This window comes from Ruditapes philippinarum, unplaced genomic scaffold (genome assembly GCF_026571515.1).
Source record: "Ruditapes philippinarum isolate M1 unplaced genomic scaffold, ASM2657151v2 ctg1995_1_1_1_1, whole genome shotgun sequence".
NCBI lineage: Eukaryota > Metazoa > Mollusca > Bivalvia > Venerida > Veneridae > Ruditapes > Ruditapes philippinarum.
In genome coordinates, this window is record NW_026864844.1 from 184,705 (window position 1) to 195,810 (window position 11,106).

General features: G+C 33.1%; 1 long non-coding RNA gene across 1 annotated transcript; it reads left to right on the forward strand.

The window, feature by feature from the left end:
- Nucleotides 1–1,005: 1,005 nt before the first annotated feature.
- Nucleotides 1,006–3,626, forward strand: LOC132727017 (uncharacterized). The gene is made up of 3 exons (XR_009625281.1): nucleotides 1,006–1,559; nucleotides 1,793–1,883; nucleotides 3,258–3,626. It is a non-coding gene; the product is annotated as an uncharacterized LOC132727017 (long non-coding RNA).
- The last annotated feature ends 7,480 nt before the right edge of the window (nucleotides 3,627–11,106 follow it).

Below are 11,106 nucleotides of genomic sequence, written 5' to 3' on the forward strand. Positions count from 1 at the left end.
AGCCATTTTTCACAAAATGCTCATGAAGTAATGGGTTAACGAAAAAAAATCAAAAAAATTACAAAACAACAATTTTTCTTCAAATTTATATGACAGGCCATGTTCAAACATGAAAAAACGCGATTTAGGGTAATTTCAAGTATTTTCATCATTTTCTGTTAACCCATTACGTCATATACACGCCTTTTAACGCCTTTTTCACCCCCCCCCGCCTTTTGTTGTCTCAAATGATGAAAAAATGCCTTATTTAGGCCCCAAACACTTGTTTTTGTTTGAGAAATGTTGTTAAAAAAGTGACCTCTTTTTCGGCGCGGCCCCCCAACCAAAAGATACATCAGGGGGTTGCCAAGAAAATTTTGGACTTGTGAGAGGCTACAAATGACCCCAGATTGATCATAAGCAAGTACGTATATTAATATACGTACCTGATCATAAGGTAACGTTTAACCAACGCTGAAAAGCATTTGACTCTATCTCAATCCATTGAGAAGTTGCAGCCCTTTGAAATCAATTTTGATGGAAAAGATCAACGCAAAATAGTGATTTTTGGCAATTTTGAGATGTCCCTTCGTTGCCATGGTTTGGGTTAAGTTATATATTATTATGCAGAATAGCAAGAAATGTGGATAAATGGATAAACATAGAAAATTCTGCTTTAGAGACAATAATATCTTATATGCATTTATGCCATTATTATTTTTTTTCTGTATATTTTTTTTTTATTTTACAAAAATTATGGTCATTTATCTATATAACTAACTAGCCTGAGCGCTAACGCCTGGTGAATCCCAGGCTTATGTCTAACATGCATTTTGAGAAAACCAGGGAATTTCAATGCATACTTATAATCTACAAAATTAACTGTTCTTTGTTATTTACCCCGAGGCCCTCTTATCAGTTGGAGAGTGGTATAATGAAAACAGTCCCTCTCAGAAAATACCAATACACAGCATGACTTGAGATTTTCTTCTTCAATAAAAAGTATTCCCTTTATACATTAGATTTTTGTATTCGCTGCGTTAGCAGTGAATACAGTTCTATCACAATTTGCGGGATTGCAATAGAAGAATGGGTACCGAACAACGCAAAGTAGTTCTACACAGATTTTCTTGTCACACACAAGTGATAAGATTTTGAATTGTCAGTAGTTCATTTTTGATTGTGTTATTTCTATCGTATATTATTTGCATGTTTTCAGGATATAATCAGTAAAAAATATCATTAGTATTCATTCGCGTTAACTTTGCGTAAGGAAGTAGTTCGTACCAAAACAAAGTTTTCGACGTGAAAGCTGATCTCATCATTTTCTAAAAGTAGGTACAGAAAACTTACCAATATTATTTGAACTTAATTTTATTCTGTTTTGGAATTCTTATTTGGATTTCATGATGCGTAACAGTGTTGATAATTCAGGTGTCTTGATATATTTTTTTTTGTTGTTTGAGTTGTTTCCCTTGTTTTCCCGCAATATCACTAGTTTTGTCTATGTTTAAGCGGCTTTGTTTGTAAAAAGTTCAAAGTGTTCTTAATTTATTGGAAATATGGATTATTGATAGTTGGTCAGTATTATTTTGAGTTGCATTTGGTTTAAATTAGTGTTTTATAGAGTGTATGTCATAGATGATTTTTTAATTAAGTAACGAGTGTGGTCTGATTCGAAATGTCATCAGTTTTCGTGATTTGGAACCTTTGAGAATTGTTTTCAGAAAAATCCGTTAATCTAGCTCTCTGTTTACTTAATCTCACAATTTATTCATATCACTTTGCACATTGTGTTTATTATATTTTGCAGAAGTTACAGCAGAGAGAGAGAGAGAGAGTTTGACAGTATGCGTGTTTGAAGAAGATAATGCTTTTATTGGTACATTCAATTCCACAAACTGGTGAGTTTAGAATTTATTTATGATTATGATGTATTTTATAATAACTTCATTAAATGAACTTATGATTGTGGCGGCCAATAGAAAGCATATAGCTATATTATAAGTTAATATACCTACAGGTTAAGTAAGCTGTTCAATGTGTTGTAAATATTTAATACACCGATAAACACTTTCAGAACTAGCAGACGAGACGCTAGTCCTATGAATATGACGTCGCTTTGAGTTATTTTTGCTTCTGGGCAAAGCAACGTCATATCGAAATTGCTCAAAAACCCATAGCATGTTCCGCCAGAAAATCGGGCGGAACGTAAAACAATGAAGACAGCGTGTATTTACATATTTTTTTACCTATTTATGAACAAAACTAAAAAATAAATACCTTTTGTCAAAATAATTAAACTGTCACATCCGAAAAATCACGATTAAATCCTCTCATGTATTTCAATTCCCTTTACAGCCGATAAACAAATGGCGGCCGTAAAGTGCGCGAAATCTGATTGGCTAATTCAAATGCAAGCGTTTAACTGAGTCAGAACAATCTAACGGAATATTTTTTTAACGAAATAATTGCCCATGCACCGTCAGTGTGTTCGAATATATTTTTCCGTTCAAAAATTTGGAATCAATCTGTAAAGCACATTGCTTAACCAGTATGGCTGATAGACAAAAATAGATTGATGTTTATATTTTATTTTAAATTGATAAGTACATCGTTTGACAGTTTTTGTGTATGATTAAGCATGAAATTGAAAGAAAATATGATAATCTTTTGAATAAAGCTTGCAAGGCAGGACAATAGACATTTTTGGAATTTTTTATGATGCTATGCGTTTTTGAGCAATAACTATTAGACGTCAGGCTTGACCGACAAAAACTATAACAAGCCTGTAACGTCTAATATATTGGACTAACGAGAGGCTTTTCTTATCAGTAGTTTAAGGAATAAAGATAACCGGTTGTTTTCTCACTATATAAATTGTATGTAAAATGGTCTGACATGTGGTAGGGTTAACTGTTCATTTGAATACTTTGTGGAGTCAAAAGATGTGTTGAAGAATATACTGTGATGAAGGTAAGATCCAACGTTTGCTATTGGTGTAATTCATTTTAAAAGCGGACATTTAATCAGAACAAACTAGCGGTTTTGTTTAAGCATAAGAGATATCAATTTTACTCGAAGATAAGGGAAGCAACTTGTATTTTTTTCACTTGATATACCTCGGTTATTTACGTAGATCATATAGAAAGTGTGAATGGGTTTATTGTAATTGACCATAAATTTGGAGGTTTTTATTTAAATGATAATTATGCATTTCAGACAAAGGAAATTGATTTAACTCTATTTTTATGTTGATGTAATTTGTTTAATTTCAGAGTGTTGATTTCCTCGATTTCATTGACTCGATGATTCATTCTTTGATTTCTAATGATCAATCAACTTATTGATTTACTGATTGATTGGACATGTCATGGAGCTTAATATAGATGGAGAAGTAACTTAGACGTCATACAGTTAAATTCAGTATTATTGGGGTTGTTCTAGTGCAAGTTATCATGTGTTTCGGGATTTTCCAAGATTTGATGCATCCTGGGTAATAGTAGCCAAAATACCGCCATATTCAATTCCAAGAGGAACATTGACAAAAAAAGACGAAGCATTTTCTACTTACATAAGAAGCAATAGTTATTTATGTTAAAACGTACCCTACACACTTTTCCACACAGATATTTTTTTTACTTGAAAAATATTATTTTTTACTATGACTTTTTTAGTTTCAAAGGCACCTACCTCTTACTTCAAATACATATTCCTTATCATCAATTACATCTTATGTGACTAGGTTCATAATTTACTCTTAAAGCAATATTTCCAGGTTAATATCCCTTTGAACTTTTTTTTAAAGAAACATTATAAGTAATTTAATTTACTTTTTAGCTCACCTGAGCAATGCTCAGGGTGAGCTATTGTGATGGCCCTGTGTCCGTCGTCGTGCGTCGTCAACTTTTAACATAAACAACATCTCCTCTGAAACCAATGACTGCACATCGACCAAACTTTACAGAAATGATCCTTGGGTGGGCCCCTTTCAAAGTTGTTCAAATGGTTCCGGTTTGTTGCATATGTAGGTCATAGGGCCAGAAAAGGATTTCAAAAAACATCAAATTAAAAAATCTTCTTGTCTGAAAGTACCTGGGCCAGAGCTTTGATTTTTGGTATATGGAATCATTATGGGTCCTCTACCAAAGTTGTTCAAATTTTGTCCCTAGTGTCAAAATTGGCCCTGCCCTGGGGGTCATAGGTTTTTCCTTATATATATATATAGTAAAATCTAAAAAAATCTTCTTCTCTGATTTGGCAAAGGCTACAGATTAGATATTTGGCATGAAACATTGTGTAGTAGACCTCTATCAAGATTGTTCAAATAATGGCCGGGGGGTCATTGATTCTCATTACATACATATAGTGAAAACTTGAAAAATCTTCTGGTCTGAAAGTAAATGGCCTAGAGCTTTGATATATGGTCTATGGTATCACCTATAGGTCCAAAACCAAACTTGTTCTAATTTTGTTCCTAGAATTAAAATCGGCCCGCCCTGGGGGTCATTGATTTTCCCTATATGTATATAGTGAAAACTTAAAAAATCTTCTTTTAAAGAACCCAAAGAGCTAGAGCTAAGATATTTAGCATGAAACATCTTCTAATGGTTGTCTACCAAGTTTGGTCAAATAAAAGCCCTGTGGTCAAAATTGGCCCCGTCCCAGGGGGTCATTGATTTTCCCTATATGCATATATTAGTAAAAACTTAAAAGATCTTTTTTGATGAAAAAATCAAATAGCTAGAGTTTAGATACTAAGCATGAAACATCTTCTAGTGAGTGTATTCCAAGTTTGTTCAAATAAAAGCCCTGGGGTCAAAATTGCCCCGCCCCGGGGGTCATTCATTTTCCTTATATGTGTATAGCAAATACTTAAAAATTTTCTTCGAAAAAACCTGAATAGCTAGAGTTCTGATATTAAGCATGAAACATTGTCTAGTAAGTGTCTACAAAGATTGTTCAAATAAAAGCCGTGGGATCAAAACTGGTCCTGCCCCAGGTGTGTCATTGTTTTTAACTATATGTGTAAAGAAAAAAACTTGAAAAAATCTTCTTTTAAAAAACCCAACTAGCTAGACCTTAGATGTTTAGCATGAAACATCTTCTAATGGGTGTCAACCAAGATTGTTCAAATAAAAGCCCTGGGGTTTAAACTGGCCCCGCTCCGGGGGCCTATATACAGGTGAGCGACTTTGGGCCATCATGGCCCTCTTGTTTATATTTCTTATCATTACACATATGTTGTGTGACAAGCATGACTATTTCCAGAATTACCCCCCCCCCCCCCTTGAACTTATTCATGGAATTTATGTAAACAAACGTTCTTAGTTTCATAGTTTTGTCTTCCATACCAACTTATCTCAGTCTCTTGATATTTGGTATACAGTATTGACGTGGTCCCATACCGTCGGATTTGATTTCAGGTCTGTCGCTCACCAAGCCCCATTTACCGTTAAATTTTCAACATTAATGGTCAATGGTAGGAAATTTTGGTGACAGATTTTTTAGCAACTACTTATCACAGGCTCTTGATATTTGACAAACAGCATTGACACATGGTCTTATACTGTGGGATTCGATTTCAAGTCTTTCATTCATCCACTTCCTGTTAACTGTCTTATTTTAATTTTCCACATTAATGGTCAGTGGTAAATATTTTTCAAAACATTACAGCATCATGATATTTGGTATAAAAATGCAACCCGACTTTTTCTGTCTTTGACCCATTTTTTTTTTTTTTTTTTTTTAATTTTGAAATCATTCATTTATTATTGTTGAAATCTACTTATAATACCTTTAAAATACCATGTTTCCAGTACTTTTTATGTACATGCTTAAGTTGTTCTTAACATACACAAAACAAACTTGTACATTCCTTTATTAGAAATTGTCTTTTTTTGATATAACCAGGCACAAGTGACAAGATAATATTTATGTATATGCTATTATCATTGTGGACACAAACTGTAAACAAAGGTATCATTTTTGATTCTAGTCAAAGTAAAAACAAACAGTGATTGCACTAGAGTTATATAAGAAAGTTTGTGGGAGCTTCACATGCTCATAACATTTCTATCTTTGTCAGAGAAATATTTGATTTCTGAGAACTATTTTGACTTCAATTTCCGAAGAAACATGACACTACACCCCAAATTTAAATGCATAATAACTATTACATTTGTTTGACTTAACTGTTTCTTATGGTCAATAGTGTTACATGTATATAATTTTTTATGTTCATTTTACATTGCTTGTTTTTCTATCATTTCAATCCATAATGTCTTAATCATTATATAATTTGATAATACCTTAATTATGTAGCATTGTAGCATTGTTTTATGATTTACATTGTATTTGCAATTTTGTGAACATTTATCAGTAAATAATATTCTTAATAAAAGAAATTTCACAATTGATATGAAGTACCAAGCCATTTATAGAGTGTGTTTCCGATTTATGAAAATGTTTTTAACAAATGACTTAAAATTGAGCAATCACCATACTTTCTAGCATAAGAATCTTAAAATAAAATTACTTAAATTGCAAGCAAGTTGCAATTTTATACATGAGATAAACTTATCGTGACCAAATTTGTTTTTCATGTTAGCAAGTTCTGTATATACAGTCGACATTGTATTAAGAGACCACTCAAGGGACTGCCAAAAGTGGTCTCTTAATAAAATGGTCTCTCAATAGAATTCTGGAAAATTCGAGACTTTATTATATCACAAGTCATAGATATAATAACCTATTTTTATAAAAACAAAAACTGTACAATATTATATATGTATTACAGTTTCAAAATGACATTTAATTATGCCTTTTGTTTAAAAAAGTCATCAATATGTGTTTGTTTTTTAGTAGAAATTTGTGTACAAATGTGATCTACGCTTATAATACTATTAACAGGTCATTTTGACCTTGAAACAAAGCATATTGTCATAAATTATTAATATGTTCATACACATCTCCTGCTGAACATACTTTCAAATCATCAGCCAGACCTCTAGATAATTTTTCATGCAATGAGTTTTCTTGATTTTTTCAGTAATTAGTTTTCACACTACCCCGATTTCAAAACATTAAAGTTTTAGAGATCTTAGATTATCATTATTTTATTTTTTTTATTTTTTTATTTTTTTTTGCCGAAGGGTCATATTTAATGGGGTACTACATGTATTTTATAAAGCATCAGATGAGCACCTACACCATCAGCAATGAAAGGCTCGGTTCTGTAATGTTTAGTCCACTACGTTTCACGATTTTATTTCGACTACAAACGATGGCATTTGCTATTTACTCAGACTCAATTCCATGCACGATTTCCTCATTCAATTTATCCGGTATTATTAGTTGTCTGTCATTTTTTCGCTCGTTCCGACGTCATTTTCGATTTGATTTTCTGGAAGGGAAGTCACTCTGAGCACATGACAAAACTGTGCCAATGCGGTGTTGTGATACGTTATTGCTCTGACAAAATATGTCACAATAAATATTACATGTACTATCGGAAAACTGTTTCTTTCTTTCCGATTTTGAAACGATTGCAATTGTTATTCAATTCGTTTTTAAACGACAATTATTAGTGACGGTCTAATTGACGGCCGTTTTATAGATACTTTAAGACCAATGACCATGAAACATATTTGTTTGTTCAAACCTACTCGCTAATTACACAGGTGAGAATGTCCGTTGGGACGATTGTTTGTCACGGCCGTTTAATAGATACTTTAACACTAAATTTTGTACATTTGGGCCGACATTTAATGGCCGCTGGCCGCGATATAAAATCGTCGTTTAATGGAATTAACTTATATAGTAAAAATCATCGGGAGGGATTTTATGCGGCCGCTGAATAAAAAAGTCGCTCAATAAAGGTGGACGCAAGTACGATGCCGACTGTATGCTTTAATTAGAAAAGAACACTGATTATGTATGAAGTAACTGAATGTTTGTCATGCAACATTAAATTGAGTACGATTCAGACTATTAGATAAGGCGATGTACTTATTAATGCTGTTATAATTACATGTATTATTATTGTGAGTAAAAAGGTTCTGGGGATATTTCTATCATGTTTTAACGAGGGGCATAGATAATATAGATTGTTTACTTTTTAGCTCGACTATTCGAAGAATATGAGAGCTATTGTAGACGCCCCGGCGTCAGCGTCGGCGTCGGCGTCTGCGTTGGTTAAAGTTTTTTGTAAAGTCAAATATCTCAATTATTACTTGAGATATTCAATTGAAACTTACAATACTTATTTATAGTAACAAGGTACATCAGATTGACAAGTTGGATAACTCTGCCTACAATATTGACAGAATTATGCCCCTATTTAACTTAGAAATTTTGGTTAAAGTTTTTTGTAAAGTCAAATATCTCAATTATTGCTGGAGATATTTAATTGAAACTTACAATACTTATTGATACTAACAAGGTACATCAGATTGACAAGTTGGATAACTCTGCCTACAATATTGACAGAATTATGCCCCTTTGGAACTTAGAATTTTGGTTAAAGTTTTTTGTAAAGTCAAATATCTCAATTATTGCTTGAGATATTCAATTGAAATTTAAGATATTTTTTATAGTAACAATGTACATCAGTTTGCAAAATTGCATAACTCTGCCTGCAATATTTGCAGAATTATTTGCCCCTTTGAAACTTAGAAATTTGGTTAAAGGTTTTCAAAGATATTTACTTGAAACTTTACACATGCACTTAGGGTCATAATTGGAAGGTCATAATTGTATGTCACTGACCAAGTTCCATAACTTTATCTTGCATTAAGGCTGATTCATATCCCCTTTTCTACTTAGTCTCTTGGTTAATGTTTACATGCAAGTTTTACATATCTCAATAACTATTAAAGAAATTTATTTAAAACTTCACATATGATTTAGGGTCATAATTGTAGGTCACTGACAAGATCCATAATTCTATCTTGCATTTAGGTGGATTTTTTTCCCCTTTTTTCAACTTAGAAATTTATGGTAAAGTTTTACTTGTAAGCTGTTATATCAACAACTACTGAAGGGTTTGTGCCTTTTTTGGGACAATTTTATGCATTCATGATAATAAAGCAGTGATTTACTTGATAAAACATCTTAATAACAAGCCTTTGTACCTTTTCTGTCAAATTTATGTATTCATAGGTAATTTAAATATTATTATACTCAATAAAACACCCTTGTGACATTTCCTTCCGAATAGTCAAGCCAATACTGTATAATAAGACTCTCTCTAAGGCCTTTTACATGAATTTATAAAAAACAATTAGCCCTTTTGTGAACTTAAAAGATTTAACATTATCAAGGCTCTTATGCTATCAAGCACTTAGAATAGTCGAGCGTGCTGTCCTACCGACATCTCTTGTTAGCTCACCTGTCAGAAAGTGACAGGGTGAGCTTTTGTGATCGCTTGTTGTCCGTCCGATCAAAAACTTTTACTTTAAATGACATCTCCTCATAAACCACTAAGCCAATTTCATCCAAACCTCACAGGAATGTTCCTTTGGTGGTCACCTTTGAAAATTGTTCAAAGAATTTAATTCCATGCAGAACACTGGTTGCCATGGCAACCAAAAGAAAAAAAACTTAAAATATCTTCTTCTAAAAAAAAACCAAAGAGCTAGAGCTTAGATATTTGGCATGAGACATCTTCTAGTTAGTGTCTACCAAGTTTGTTCAAATGAAAGCCCTGGGGTCAAAATTGGCCCCGCCCCAGGGGGTCATTGATTTTCCCTATATGCATATAGTACAAACTTGAAAATTCTTCTTTTAAAGAACCCAAAGAGCTAGAGCTAAGAAATTTAGCATGAAACATCTTCTAATTGGTGTCTTCCAAGTTTGTTCAAATAAAAGCCCTGGGGTCAAAATTGGCCCCGCCCCAGGGGGTCATTGATTTTCCCTATATGCATATAGTAAAAACTTAAAAAATCTTCTTTTAAAGAACCAAAAGAGCTAGAGCTAAGATATTTAGCATAAAACATGTTCTAATGGATGTCTACCAAGTTTGTTCAAATAAAAGCCCTGGGGTCAAAATTGGCCCCGCCCCGGGGGTCATTGATTTTCCTTATATGTGTATAGCAAAAACTTAAAAATCTTCTTTGAAAAAAACCAAATAGCTAGAGTTTAGATATGAAGCATGGAACATCTTCTAGTAAGTGTCTACAAAGTTTGTTCAAATAAAAGCCCTGGGGTCAAAATTGGCCCAACCCCGGGGGTCATTGATTTTCCTTATATGTGTATAGCAAAAACTTAAAAATCTTCTTCAAAAAATCTGAATAGCTAGAGTTCAGATATTAAGCATGAAACATTTTCTAGTAAGTGTCTACAAAGATTGTTCAAATAAAAGCCCTTGGGTCCAAACTGGCCCTGCCCCAGGTGTGTCATTGTTTTTAACTATATGTGTAAAAAAAAACTTTTTGACCACCTAGACCTTAGATGTTTAGCATGAAACATCTTCTAATGGGTGTCTACCAAGTTTGTTCAAATAAAAGCCCTGGGGTCAAAATTGGCCCCGCCCCAGGGGGTCAAGGATTTTCCCTATATGTATATAGTAAAAACTTTTAAAAATCTTCTTTTAAAGAAACCAAAGAGCTAGAGCTAAGATATTTAGCATAAAACATGTTCCAATGGATGTCTACCAAGTTTGTTCAAATAGGAGCCCTGGGATCAAAATTGGCCCCGCCCCGGGGTCATTGATTTTCCTTATATGTGTATATAGCAAAAGCTTAAAAAATCTTCTTTGAAAAAAAAACCAAATAGCTAGAGTTTAGATATTAAGCATGGAACATCTTCTAGTAAGTGTCTACAAAGTTTGTTCAAATCAAAGCCCTGGGGTCAAAATTGGCCCAACCCCGGGGGTCATTGATTTTCCTTATATGTAGCAAAAACTTAAAATTCTTCTTCAAAAAAATCTGAATAGCTAGAGTTCAGATATTAAGCATGAAACATTTCTAGTAAGTGTCTACAAAGATTGTTCAAATAAAAGCCCTTGGGTCCAAACTGACCCTGCCCAGGTGTGTCATTGTTTTTTAACTATATGTGTAAAAAAAAACTTGACAGCTAGACCTTAGATGTTTAGCATGAAACATCTTCTAATGGGTGTCTACCAAG